Below are 15,321 nucleotides of genomic sequence, written 5' to 3' on the forward strand. Positions count from 1 at the left end.
GATTTCCATCCACTAGATGGCACTCCTTGGATGTCCAAACACACTCCTTTACTGACAAACTGCTGGCCTTCATTTTTAGCCTCTTGATCCAAAATCACCTTAGCATTGAGAGACAGAAAGAGCTTTCCTGTATTATAAAATTCTCGACCATCCTCTATTTGCGTTCAAATCAAAATATGAAGTTAACACTGACTAGATCTCTGACAAATACGAGCCAGAGGGTGTGCACTGCTAATGTACATGACAGCTACATTGTCTCAGTTAAAACACATGAGAATCTGCTGTTAAGGTAAATCATCTGGGATCAACAGTAGCCAGACAACACAGTCTTGGCAACATACAAACAGGAGACTTTACATGCAGTGTAACTCTTTATGATTGGTTTGTTCCCATCGATGTCGCTTCTTGGTTCAGTTTAAGACGCTTACCTTGAAGCAGTGTGTAAACAATGTCAAACACAGCAAAGATCAGCTACAATCTGTCATACGATTGCTTTTAAAAGTTTACACATCCCTGCTACGTTTCAGGCATATGCCAAATAATTTCATCTTCCTCCACCTTTAATGTCAGTTTTGGTTTAAAGTACAATTCATCAACAAACATATAAGCTAAGAGGAAAATACAAAAATAAAATAAGCTGCAAAAACCAGGTTGAATACGTCCTAAAACCTACAAACTGCTACTTAGTTGAAGCACCTTTCGTCATGATATGTTGTCTCACATCATGACGGAAGTGAGACAACATATCCATCATGTTGGCAGTCGCATGTTGGCATTTAGTTTTCAGGTAAAATGTTAAAATAATTGGAAGTGACAGGTGGAACAGAAACAAACGGCTGTGGACAGTAAACAGGCTGAACAACAAAAGGAATCATTGTGTCGTCTGTGTGAGAAAGTTTCATTTCAGCGTTACCTGAAAACCAAAATGCATGTTCCTTTTATTTAGCAAGTCGTTTTCTTTAAATGGTTTGGAATTGGTTTAAATGTAAATAAAAAGACCAAGCTATTTTTCTACAACAATAAAACTTCTTTCTTTTATGAACGACCAACATTTAGTTTTATTTGACAAGCATGTAGCAACAGCGGACAGCTGCTCGCATTGTGTCATTAACTGCATCAATCTCTCATGCTCTCTCATGCATTAGGTCTCTAACAATAAATACAAAATATTTTTACAAGTTGTGGCATTTACAATTCGATCTTACATGGCTCTGTTTCTGCAGTGCTTAGGTTTTATAAGAATACATATTTTATGACATCTTAGGTGTTAAAGAGTCTTTGTGAATGTTTAGTATGTTGCTAAAAAGCGGAAACAACATGAAACTCTACCTAGAAGCTTAACCGCTTTAGGTTTATGGATTCATAATAGGGCTTTGGCGCCTCCTACAGACAGAGAAAAGGAAAAGCTACAACTAGAAAAGTTTGTGGTGGTTAAATAAAATATCAAGTTTTATTTAAATAAAATATATTAAAAACGATTGCCACATGTGACATATCTTGTACTATTAAATAGAAAAAAAACACATTTAATTGAGGGGAAAGTGTAAAAAATAAAGAGCTACAATAACTTGATTTTACAAATGTGCACCCTATCAAATTAACACTTTGTTGAGTCACATAATTAAGTGCTCTTCAGTTCCTGCCTGCTGTAATCTTTAGAGGAAAAAGTTCAGCTGTCCTAACAATATTTTCCAGATATTTCCTCAGTTGCATCTTTTAGACCAGCGTTTCCCAATTCCGGTCCTCAGGCCCCCCTGCTCTGCATGTTTTAGATGTGCCTCTATTCCAGAGCAGCTGATTCAAATGATTGCATGACCATCAAGTGCTGCAGAAACCTGTTGATCACCCATATATTCAATCCAGGTGTGTAGCAGAAGGGAAACACCTAAAACATGCAGGGCAGGGAGGCCTGAGGACCGGAATTGGGAAACGCCGTTTTAGACCAAACATCGTTTACAGGGAGTCTATTATGGTATAACATGGTCTAATTTTACAAATAGGAAAGGACAAAAAAAACAACTATATATACCAGGGGTCCCCAAACTTTCTCCTGTGAGGGCCACATAACTTGTCCCTTCTCTGATGTGGGGCCGGGGTCAGTTTGTAACAGAAAAAGTGTGACGATTGTAAGAGTGCTAAACATAAAAATGTATTGTTTTTCAGAAAGCACAATCAAATAACCTTTTCTGGATTCTTCAGAGAACAAAAGTCAGGAAATAACACTATTTATGAAATAAATAATAACCAAATAACACTGGGTTCTCCACATAAAAAAAGGGATAGGGTCAATTATATGCATGTTTATAATAGTTACTAACTAGTAGTTAATAATAAATAAAGTTCATTACTAAGGAACATTTATTTTATTGCAAAAGTCCAACTTATCAAATAAAAATGCACATATATGAAAATACTCTGGTATTGTTCAGGGGGCCGGACCAAATGTGGAGGCGGGCCGCATCTGGCCCGCGGGCCGTAGTTTGGGGACCACTGATATATACGCTCAACAGCATTAGTCTGGAAGCTTTTGACTTGAGAAACGGGATATGGAGGAGAAGAGATGAGTCAAAACACTCCATGATATGGATAAAAGCTGCAGCTGTTGTTAATGTCTGACTGAAGGAGAAGCATCCCAGGATGCAACAGGTGATCTTAAACTTAAAGATGGGGCGTCTAAGTCATTGCGCCGTCTTCTCACAGATTTGTTTGTCACCGATTGATTTATACGACGTAAATGTCTCATTACTTTAATATACACTTTTTAAAAAATGAGTTTTATACATCATAATTGAATTTTTTTGTTGTTTTTTTGCGTAACTTTTGAGAGCCGCAGTAAATGTCCAATGTTCGTTATTAACTTATTTTGGACTTTTTTCAGTTAAGTTTTTTTAGCTGCATCATTGTAAGTCTTCACATTTAAATGAATGATTAAGCATGAAGAAAGGTAAATAAATTATTGAGGAAAAAGATAAGTCACCAAGGTGTGAACACTCATGCAGACCTTCACGTCTTCAGGTCTCATCTGCATTTCTTCTCTCCTATTCTCTGAATACGGTCAAGTTAAACGTTCTCAGGCTTGAAATTTGACTGAAATCCTAGAAAAGCTAACCACACAGACACAAGCAAAGTAACTGCATGCTTGTGGTGTTAGTATCTCTTTGATGTGACTCTAGACGTTCTGCATGTCTGCAGAAAATACTGGCCTGTGTGGTTTCACGTTTGGAAATGTACTTAGTTGTAGGAGCTGTAAGTTAGGCTGAAAGTCCAAAATCAAAGCTGTAAGTGTGACCTTACAGGTTTGATTCCCGGAGGTTTTCCTTTTTCCTGCATATTAGTCATAAGTTGTCTTCATACACTTTTCTAAAATTACTTTAACTAGTTAACAATTAAAGTGATTAAACTGGTTGTTAATAAATTGTTGTACATCAACAATTAGTAAATGTAATTACACTAAAATATTAAGGATAGTAAATTTAGATTTTTTTAATTTCATCTATCATTTGCTGTGTCTATGAATAAATATATTCTTTCTTCTATGAATACGACTTAAATGTCACTAAATGTGCGCAGAACTATAGCACAGCCCAATTTTATTATTCATATCCCTGACAGATTGGGAATTAAACCTTTCTTGAAGTTAATTAAATAATTCTTTTACAGCAGGAAAGAGAAATAAATAACATTACACTCATCTGAATTACGTTTATTTAAACATGTACAAACTTATATTTGACTCTTCAAATGTTCTACTTTCTGCAGTGCAATTTGCATTTCTGTCAGGATTAAACAAATGATAGAGCAACACTTTCTAAGATGAACTCTGTTGCTGTTTCCTCTCCATTAATATTCAGCTTGTTGAAGCATCAAAATGTTGTGATAAATCCCAGCTTTCTGTCACCATTGGCGACAGAGTCACACAATTACCCCTAAGGGCTCCCGTAAGCTCTGTTGCATAAAATCAAATCTGCATTCAATCTGAAAATATGTTGATCCGTTTAAACCAGAGGTCGTCTTTTCCCCACGTTCAGCACATCCTTTCAGCTCTGAGTCGTTTCTAATCTCGGCGCCTTTTCGTTTTACTGACGGAAACATAATTGAGCGTCCACTGAAGCAGGATGAGCTGCAGTCTGAAGAGGCCGGTTCAGGTCACCCACACGACGCACGAGAAAGCAAACTGGTGGTAATTTTATCCCATGTGGGAGTCTGATGTAACAAGTGTAGGTGATATTTAGCTTAGCAATACCACACAGATTCTCAAATTAACTTCTATGAACCAAGTGGTAGAGAAGTATTGTTTACTCATGTTTACTCTGTTCTCTCTGCACACTTTTATTCTCTAATAATCATCTGTAACAAAATGCACTCCTTGCATTATGTACACCTTGCTAGTGCTGGGTTGGACCAATACTAATGTCTCTTTTTTGGACTTGGGGTTCAGCAAAGTCTCAGGAACGTTCCTTGGAGATTTTGGTCAGTATCTATGTGATAATATCCAGACAGACGCTCGCTGAATTTTTAACCGCACAGCCAAGATGCTATTCTCTCATTCCTAAGGCGCTCTGTTGGGTTGAGTCGTGGTGACTGTGCAGGCCGCTGGGTCACGGTAAACTCATTGGTGTGTTTAAAAAAACAGCTTGAGAAGATTTTTGCTTGCAACATGGTGGTGATGATGATGATGGTGATGGATGTTATCATGAGAAGCTGGGTGCACTTTGCTCATAAAGTGATGGACATGAGCAGCAGCTGTGTACTCTGGTATGCCGAGGCATCTCGACCTGGGATGTCCAAACAGCGGCCCAGGGTTAATTTGTGGCCGTCCGGAGGATTTTGTTTGGCCCCATTCAAGAATGGAGCAAATATGCTATTAAATCAAGATTTTTTTTAAAGAAAAATACCATTTTGCAAACATTTATTCATGTACAATTCAAAGTTATTTTTCTTTTATTAACAATGTTTTTGTTTTCATAGATTGTGCTTCAATCAAACCAGGAAGTGATGCCCAACCTTTGTTGCCAAAATAACAAAAAGAGGAAAAATTGAGGACTAGAAGTTTTCAACACTATTTACCCATTATTTAATATGTAAACTGTGCACAAGAAACTGTTTATGTTTTTGGATCAAGAATAATTCACAGATTCATTTTTATACCAAATTTTGTCTACATTTCTATTTTAAAATATTGTTTATTTAGTACCTTATTGAGGAAATAACAACAACATATGTCTTAGGGAGTAAATCTGTTCAGTTTAAGTTTGGAAAAAAATGTGGCCCTGGATTTTGCTCAACTTAACAATTTTGACTGCAATGGCTACAAGTGTGGACTCTGCTGGTCGAAACAGTGCTCAATTGGTAAAATGTAGTGTACCAAGAAAGGTTCCCCCCCACCATTATACTTCCACTACCAGCTTGAGCTGTTGATGCAAGACAGGATTTGTCCATATATTTTGTTTATACCACATTGTGAAATTCCACAGCTGAAATCAACTCTAATTGAACCAGGCAATGTTTTTCCAATCTGTTATTGTCTTGTTTTGTGAGCCTGTGGGAACTGAAGCCTTGGTTTCCTCTTGACAAAAGTAGCTCTTGCAGCCCGTCTTCTGCAAGGTTTTTGCTTTCAGAGATTGGATTCTGCTCGTCTTGGTTGTAGATGGATAATTGAGTTTCTGTTGTTTTTGTGTCTTCTCACACCAGCATGTAAAATTTTCTCTCACCTCCAGCTACAAAGCAAAATGATTGTGAAAATCCCAGGACAGTCTGACACCAGCAACAACAGAATGCTAAAAGTCTCCTAAACTCCTTACTTTCTTCACCCGGATGCTCAGTTTACATGTTAGCAAGAAATCTTTTCCATGATTAAATGTCTAAATTTATTCAGTCACTGCTATGTGATTGGATCATTTCCATAAGTTGAGAAGTAACTTATTAAGTGCCAAGTAACTGTACACAAGATCTATGTAGCAAAAAATAAATAGTTTTATTCATGTTTTTAAACACAATATGGAGGAGCTCTCAAAGTTGTTCAGCTTCAGAGATTTTGGTGCAAAACAAATTCAACAAACAAATTCAGAAACCCAGCATTTAATCTAATCAAGTTCACTGATAAGATTTTGTCTAATCAGTCCTACAACATAATTGTAACCAAAGTATTTTTACATATGATGACAACTCATTGATTTCATAGTACAAATATAAAGTGGCATACTATCCTTCGCTTATTCACCCTTAAAATTGGGAAACTCAAGAGAACGTATCATTCAACTGAGGCCTAATGTGTTTAGATCTTAATAGACGATGGAAATTAGGACAAAAAATTACATGGCTGCTTGTCAATAGTTTCCCACATCTACTGTTAGATCAATAATATAAAGTTTAAAACATCTTGGAATCCAGCAAGGCTGGAAGACGATGCATGACGGTAAAGGAGCAGCAAATAGTGGCATCTACCAACAGGTTTCCCAACACCAAAACATATTCTAATGTTTTTGTTCACATCTTTACCAGCGGGCAGCACCAGCAGACGTAGAGGCAACTGTAAATATGCCGGTGGAAGACAACAACCTTTACTTGTTGTCACTGTTAATGACATATTTACATGAGCCAGCACACCACTGACGCCTCTCGAAATAAAGTCCCTTCATGTGAAGTCATAACTTGGTCTCTTACTGTCTGAGTAAGAGTCTCATAAAACCACTTATTATCTGCGTACAGAGCGGACACACACACACACACCCCCACACACCCACACTCAAACACACGCATGCAAACACAAGTAGCAATTAGCACCTCAAATTTTGTTTTGAAGTATCTGCAAGAACACAGAGTGATCTGCTGTGAAAGTGCTGATGCTGCGGCAGCCGCTGCACTCTGGTGGGTTTAATAAGGCACATATTCATCTGTGTTCTTCCGAGAAGAACAAATTGTCTTAACCTCACTGTAACTGAACTCTGATCCAGGATATTTACTAATTTATGAGCAGGGTCAGCAGCCACGGACGAAGGCAAAGTGCAGAAATGAGTGAAGCGGGGTGTATAATCATTGCTGCAATACTGCCTGGAAAATTTCTTTGAGGCCAAAACCATGTGTGTTTTTAACCTGCAGTGGAAAGTCCATGTCCTGAGGAAGGCTGGTTTTGTTTGGAAGAAGTAAAGGATTGTTACTGAGGTTCAGAAGCCTGCTGGACGTTTTGTGACCTTGGGATGAGTGGAAACTGAGTAACGAGAAGTCCAGGTTTTATATTTACCTGTTTTAACGACATCTGACCTGGCCTCACCTGTCTCAGTCAGGTCTTTGTAACTCACCTGACAGTTAATCTGGGAAATTATACCACGAGAATACAGACGGCATTACTCAGTCCCAACTTTAAACAACTGGGACTGCACCATGCTTACCAGTGTTGCAACACTGATGTTTCTTATAATACTAGTGTAACCCAGGCTTTCCCTCTTTAACCCTGCAGCTGCTGGAAGACACCCAATGGACTCTGCGTTGTGTTTGTGTGAGGGTGGGATGTGCTCCGTGCAGGAGAGGAATCAGACAGGCGGCTCGTCGTTGTGGGGAGACTTTGGCGCGTTTATTTTGTTCACCTTACAGGCAGTAAACACACTGTCAGCATTCAATCGTTTTTCTTTTTACAAAATAATCAAACATCACCAAAACAAAATGTAATTTATACTTAACAGGCAAACTGAACAAACAGAAATGGATCGGTATATTAATATACTGTATATTTTACACCGAGCTAGCAGAGCTGCTGCTTACCTTACAGGCAGTAAACACACTGTAAAGAGAACGGCAGTTCGCGCGCAAAAAAAATCCCCTGTGCTACGGTGTCCCCGGCAGGACAAACATGTCAGAATTGTGGTAGTGCCAGCAATTACAGAAAACAACAGCACCCTCTTTTGGAACATTTATGCACTGCTTTACACTAGCATAAGATTTAATTTACTCAACGGTTTTGGACGTCTAGTTGTCAACGTTTAATTTCCTAATCAAGAAATCACATTTGTCTGAACTCTACGTGTGTCAGCACCAGAAACCATTCTGTTGTGATACAATTAGAAAACATTATCTAATATTAAATGGTTCTGACCTTCCCTAAATGAATCTTAAATCTGAATGGAAGTACGTGTCACACATTTTTAATATGCTGTCATTTTCTTCTCGCTCTTTAATTCACCCTGATGGATGTTTGCCTTGCCCTGCCTCCACTTTGCCTCTGTCCAGTCACTGCTGTTGACTTTCCACGGTGGTGCTTGTTGGATGGTGCCTCTCCACTTTGCCCTGCAAGACAGTTTAATCATTCCCAAAGAAAAAAACAAACTACAAAGCAAGTTTGAATTGTGCTTTGTCATCTGACAGGACAGTTTTCAAAGGGATAGCTCAGACTGCTGAATGCGGGGTTCTGTTGCAGGAACGTCTAATTTATAGAAACGGATTAGTTTAAGAGATAACGGCTTGTCAAAGTTTTGGCATTACAGAAGTAGATTCATGCAAATCCTGCCACACACTTTAAACAATTGGCGTTACATTAGTCAGTTATTACAATAAAAACAACATTAATTCATAACTATAATGACATAGTCTACAATGCATAGAACATGATGTGCATCAGTTAGGATATTAATCATATCGTCATCATCTTTGACACTTTGTTTACGTCTGTTCAATTCTCTCCTGCTCTCTTCGCTCATAATAACTGTAATTTAATAGCTGGTACATTTTTGTTTTGCTTAATAAAATCCTCATTGTTATTAAACAGTGAGGATTAAGCAAAGTCATCACTCACATAATGTGAAGACAACATCAAATACATTGTTGTAACTTATGTTTCCTGTCCTTACTGTACTGGTGAACTGCCTCTTCCTGTGGGCATCGGACTCTTTTGCAGTAACACAAACACAGCAGTCACCCGGGCCTCAGCTTTAGGGGTAAATGTTAAAACTGCATAGAAAAAGCTGAAGTTTGTTTTACAGGTTATTCAGTTTACATGTCTCGTTCACTTCCAAATACAGCACCATTTAATGAGGTCACAAGAGCTGTGCTCAGGGTTTTGTCATGGAAAAACAAGGCAGGCTTAAAAAGATTAACACCACAAAACAGTGTCTGTAATAATTACTTTCCCACTTGAACAAATACTGCAAGGCAAAATGCTGTAACTGCAGCTGGTGTAAATGTGAGTCAGTCATCACATTCACTTGGATTTTTATTATGTTTTTTTTGTTGTTCACATTATTTTAAAGTATTTTCTCATAATACCCTTTGCACATTTCATTTTCCAGGATGGATTTTTAATGGGAGACTAATCATAAAGCACACCAAACCAATTCTGACTTCAGAGTCATCTAATGAAGAAAGGAGAGTCTTTAAAGGTTTATGAAACAGCAGCAGCACATCAAGCATTGTGACATTTCATGAATTAATATTGATTTAAAAACAGTGAAATCTTGTTTTGTCTCGGCCCCACTGTTACTGACAGGGAAATTCATCATTGTTTAATAAAAGGGAAGTTGTTTTTGACTTCAGGTAAAATATTGCCTGCTCACAACCCCTTTATGAAAGAAATATCCCTCTAAGCACAACTGAACCCAGAAAGGATGCCTGAGTTGCTGGGAAGCTATTTTTCTCAGTGTGAGATGTTTTCTCTGAAAAAGGCTAACCTCCAAAAATATAACACAAAACAACTTTGCTTTCACTCCTATTTTTAAACACATTTGGCATGGAAAACAGGACTTTGATTTCAAAATGGCTAAGTCATATAAACCACCCAGTTTCCTCCTGGGAACTTTTCTAAAGCTAAAATAGTTCCTTGTCAGTCATTTCTCTTTCACACAGCTTTTTAAAGTTTTGGAACAACTAGTTGGTTTGATCATAAAGTCAAGAATACTATTAATTGTGTCACAATTAATAGTGACACAATACTTTAAGCTGGTCAAAACGCATGAAAGATTAATCAAAATTTGATTACAGCTTCTATAAGATACTTTCATGAAACAGAGCTTTAAGACTTATTGAGTTTTAGAGTTTATTCTTTAAAAAAATATTATCCCACTGATGAGCTCAGTTTGCACGTAGACCTCTAAACACTCCTATATTTTTGTTTTTCAGAGCAAAAAAAAAAAAAAAAAAGAATATGTGTTTACTTGAAACCAGAGCAGCAGTATAGTAATTATCCCTTCTTCGCGAGCAAGCTGCACAGTTGGGGCCGCCGCTCAGCAAAATGTCATATTTTGCGGCTTTTATTTGTTATGCAAACAAGCAAAAAAAATGTTCTGTTTTGGAAAGTCTACAGCTAACCAGCACAGCCCTGAGAAATAAACGTGCTTGATCAGGAACAGCTGTGGCCACTTCAGACGGAGGGAACATGGAGTTATTATGAGGACGTTGAATATTAAAAGGCTCTTATGATTTTTTTATTTATTTTTTATTGAACAAGGCACAAATTACTGTCGGCTCTGCCGTTTGTCACGTCAGCTCCTGTACTTGGGCCTAATCAAGAGATGACTCATTTCGGTCGTTGGCTGTGGCTCTTTTAAATTCGTATGTTATCGAAGTTCAGAATATTAGCCTGTAACTTTAGCTGTTATAAAGATGGTCTGCGTTAATGGTCCCCAGTTTGGGAAAGCAGTGAAGGATTTATAAAGTAATGTAAAAACACAGGCTGCTTAGAGGTGTAAAAAGTGATACACTGATCTGATATCAGTGGTCAGGAGGCTGCGTAACTCTGTCAGGGGCCAAAGCTTTTAAAGTGCAGGACCCTGAGGGCTGAGCTCTATTTATGAAGGCACTTTGTGTTCTAACTTTAGCACCTGCAGCTCTGCTCTGAATTAGGGTACATGTTCTGACACTGAGGAGCCATCTCAGGTTTTGGTGAATAACCAGGTCGTCTTCCTTTTGATTCATTATCTCTCAGAAATCAGTTTATCCAGTTATTTTCATATGTTTACTTAGGTAAAACTCAGTAGTTTGTTATTTCTGACATTTCTAAACTGATTTTTTTGATTCCCTCCATTAGTGAGAGAACGCCACCCATCATGGCCTCCATTAAACAAGTGATGTGTTGTCAACGGATTGATGGTGAGGGAAACTTCTAAGCACAGAAAAGCTTATGCATTCATGAAGATTTTGAATGTCACATTCATTTTGGACGTTTAATGACTTACATTCAATCCACTTCAGCTAACTTTAAAAACTGGATACAGTTGTTTTGTGTTGGTCAAGATGGCGCCAGTGCAGCTGGCTGCCTGCAGACGCAGCTCCCGTCATGTGTGTTGGTCTGTGTATATTTGCTGTAACCGATTAAGGATCCGTGCTTGAAGAACCCATGGATCATCAGTTGGGCTTTCTACAATGGCTGGATGTGGTTCTGTCGATGTTCTCCGCGTTCTTCTGCTACTTTTTATACTCTTGGTGGCGGAGAACCTCGCCGAGCGGTGTAGCGGCATTGTTTGCTCGCGTGAACAGCTGATTGCGCTGTGTGGGCCTCTGCTGCTGCCCGGAGACGGGCCTGTGGTTCCGGAGGAGTTACGGAGGAGACGACGGGGCTGCAGGTCTGGAGTTAAACGGAGGTAGAAGAGGAGACAGCGCAGGCCAGCGGTACCGGCGATTATTGTGGGGAACGTGAGGTCTTTGGGAAATAGGACAGACGAACTCACGGCGCTGGTTAGGACGCAGAAGGAGTACTGGGAGTGCAGTATCTTCTGCTTCACGGAAACCTGGCTACACTCGCTTATTCCAGACTACAGCGTGGAGGTCCCTGGATTTTCCTTGGTGCGGGGGACAGGGACTTTTCCAAGAGTCGGAAGAAGAGGGGCGGCGGGATTGCACTTTATGTGAGTGAGAGGTGGTGTAATCCCGGTCATGTTAACGTGAAGGAACAGATTTGTAGCCCGGACATTGAACTTCTGGCTGTGGGAATGCGGCCGTGCTATTTACCGAGGGAGTTTACGTCCGCCATTTTGATCGCTGTTTACATTCCCCCATCAGCTGATGCAGTGGTGGCCTGTGACGTCATCAGCTCTGACACAGCCAAACTCCAGACTCAACACCCAGACGTTGTTATTGTGTCTTGTCTTGTCTCTATGCTATAACTGCGAAGTAATTTCCCTGCTGGGATGAATAAAGTACTTCTATTCTATTCTATTCACTTTATTCTGATTCACACTGTCAAAATCATGTTTCAAGTTTTGTTTCCAGATGACAGTTTGGATTTTCTCTTAGGACTAAGCAAAGTTGTGAAATATTAAAATAACTACATTCTGACATAGAGTAGCTTGAACCAACAATCTTGGAATGACACCAAAATCCAAAGGCAACCAATTCTTGTTTTAAAATCAATTACAGCTTATTGAAGCCATTTAGAGTGTTTCAAATAAATCAATAAATGCCTCAAACTAATATGACTTTCATGATTACGATTAGTTCTTGCTAGAACTGTTGGTAGTTGCAAGACTCTATAGCAGTATATTTGCTATACTTTAGTAAACAAAAGCTCCCCAGGTGGATGGATTGATGTTGTGAGCAGAGGAAACAAAGTGACATGTTGTGGAAAGAGAAGCGGACAGATGACACTGAGTTGGTTAAAGAGAAAACAGCGTGTCTGACCTACATTTTTATTTTAGCCACTCGTTCTATCATTAGATACAAACATTGCACCTCAGTTTTCATCAGTGTTTTGGAGGGCTAAGTCATTGAGAAACATGTGGTTGGAAAAGATGGGAAACGTTGCAGACGGTAGATGGCCTGATTTATCCCGGCAGCAGAGAGGAAAAGCCAGCTGCAGCTGGTTAGAGGGAGAAACCCAGATCCAACCTTTGTACTACATCTTCTGTTTTCTTGTCGTGTTTATGTTTCAGCCAGACTGGGCCTGTAGAAATCTGTAAAACAGTTTCCAGCGAAATAGGTTCTTGCTTAGTAAAAGGCTTGTGGAAGATTAACATAGTTTAATATAAAGAATGTATTCTACCCGCTAAAAAGCAGCAACAAACTTACTTGATCAGAGTTTGACAAAAAAAAAGCCACTCACAAAAACTCTGGATTTTTTTTAATCCTCACTGACCTAAAACATTAAAAGTTTTAATCTGATTTCATGTCATACAGTTAAGGGGAAAAATATTTATGTACTACAGTATTTGTAAATGTCAAGTTAGGGTAGGAAATAATACCTTCAATCCTGAAAATTGCTTGAATCTAGACTCCAGTGTTCAAGACCACTCAACAGATTCCACACTTATTACACAAATAAATATTGTCTAGAAAACAAGAACAGTCCACAATTCAGTTGTTTTTGACTCATCTTTAGCTTCCCTCTAAATAGTTGTTTTCTGTCTGACTTCTCCAGCATCATTGTGAAGCAATTTCAACCATTCTTTTTCATAAAGTATTGCGCCCATGACCTATATTTGGCCAATATTTAGCTGTTGGACAGACGCCCTCACAGGTGACTCTGGAATATTTCACATTATGGAGGAGTTTATGGTTTACTAAATGACTACAGTCACCACCATACACCACCTGAGTTACTGTGGTTAGTTTTCAACAAACATGGCGCTGCACATTATGACCAGTCTTCTCTACTGCGGTCTGTCTCATCTGTCCAAAGGACATTGTTGTAGAAGTCTTGCAGTTTGTTCAAATGTACATTTGCAAGCCTAGGCCAAACACTGGCATGTTTGGTTTTTAAGAGGAGAGGTTTTTACCAACAACTCTTCCTCACAAACCATTCTTGACCGGGTTTTCAAGTGTCTCTTAGGATTGTGCAGTATGAATTAGAAAGGAAACCCATTCCTGAGACTGAAAGTTGTCGTCCAAAATCTTTCCTTGTTGTGAACACGATATGAAAAAATTTAAATATTCTTGCTTAAAGAAACAAGACTTCCCATTTGAAAGTGTCAAATTGCAGAGACAAATTTCTTTTAACTTATGTTTGACAAATACAACATTTCTATAACAACTGAAGGGAACAGTTACTTCATTGTGCTATAGAGGACTACAGACCAGTCGCTCTCACATCTCATGTGATGAAGGTCATGGAGAGACTGGTCCTGGCCCTGCTGAGGCCTCAGGTGAGGACGTTTCTAGACCCCCTGCAATTTGCCTACCAGCCCCACTTAGGAGTTGACGATGCCGTCATCTTCCTGCTGCAACGAGCACTGTCGCACCTGGATGGTGGAGGAGACACTGTGAGAATCACATTCTTTGATTTCTCCAGTGCCTTCAACACCATCCAGCCTCTGCTGCTGGGTGAGAAGCTGCGGAGGATGGGTCTCAACGACTCAGTGATCTCCTGGGTGACTGACTACTTGACAGGCAGGCCACAGTTTGTCCGTCTGGGCAGTGTCCTGTCTGATGTGGTGGTCAGTGACGTAGGAGCTCCACAGGGAACTGTGCTTTCTCCCTTTCTCTTCACCTTATACACCACTGATTTCCAGTACAACTCTGAATCATGTCACCTACAGAAGTTTTCTGATGACTCAGCGGTTGTCGGGTGTTTGGGGGATGGAGGGGAAGGGGAGGACAGGACACTGGTGGACAGCTTTGTGGAGTGGTCTGACCAGAATCACCTGAGGCTCAACATTAGTAAGACCAGAGAGATGGTGATTGACTTCAGAAGGAAGAAGATACCTTCACGGCCACTAAAGATCAAAGGGGAAGTGGTGGAGGAGGTGGAGGATTACAAATACCTGGGAGTTGTAATCGGCAACAGACTGGACTGGGCATCTAACACTGACGCTGTGTGCAGGAAGGGGATGAGCAGACTCTATTTTTTAAGGAAGCTGAGATCCTTCAATGTGTGCAGCAAGATGTTGGAGACCTTTTATCACAGTGTTGTTGCTGGTGCCATCTTCTTTGCTGCTGTGTGTTGGGGAAGCAGCATCAGAGCCAGCGACTCTAATAGACTAGACAAAATCATCAGGAAAGCTGGCTCTGTACTGGGACTAAGGCTGGAGTCCCTGGAAACTGTGGTGGAGAGGAGGACACTGAAGAAGGTTCTGTCTATTATGGACAATAAGCAGCACCCTCTCCACCACATAGTGGACACGGCAGAGCACCTTCTCACATAGGCTGCTCCAGCTCTGCTGTCGTAGGGACAGATACAGGAAGTCCTTCCTGCCACATGCCATCTCACTGTACAATAAAAGCTAAACCATTGTTCTGCACTAATCAGTCCAATTTTGCACAACTGCACTGTGGCACACTTGCTGTACATATATTTACATATACATACTGTTTCTGCATTTTGAATCCTTGCAAGGTCTGCTCTACTTTTTATATTGACAGCATGTCATATTTTATTTTATCTTGTCTACATTGCTACTCAGTGGT

The sequence above is a fragment of the Xiphophorus maculatus genome, chromosome 4, assembly GCF_002775205.1.
Source record: "Xiphophorus maculatus strain JP 163 A chromosome 4, X_maculatus-5.0-male, whole genome shotgun sequence".
NCBI classification, from domain to species: Eukaryota; Metazoa; Chordata; class Actinopteri; order Cyprinodontiformes; family Poeciliidae; genus Xiphophorus; species Xiphophorus maculatus.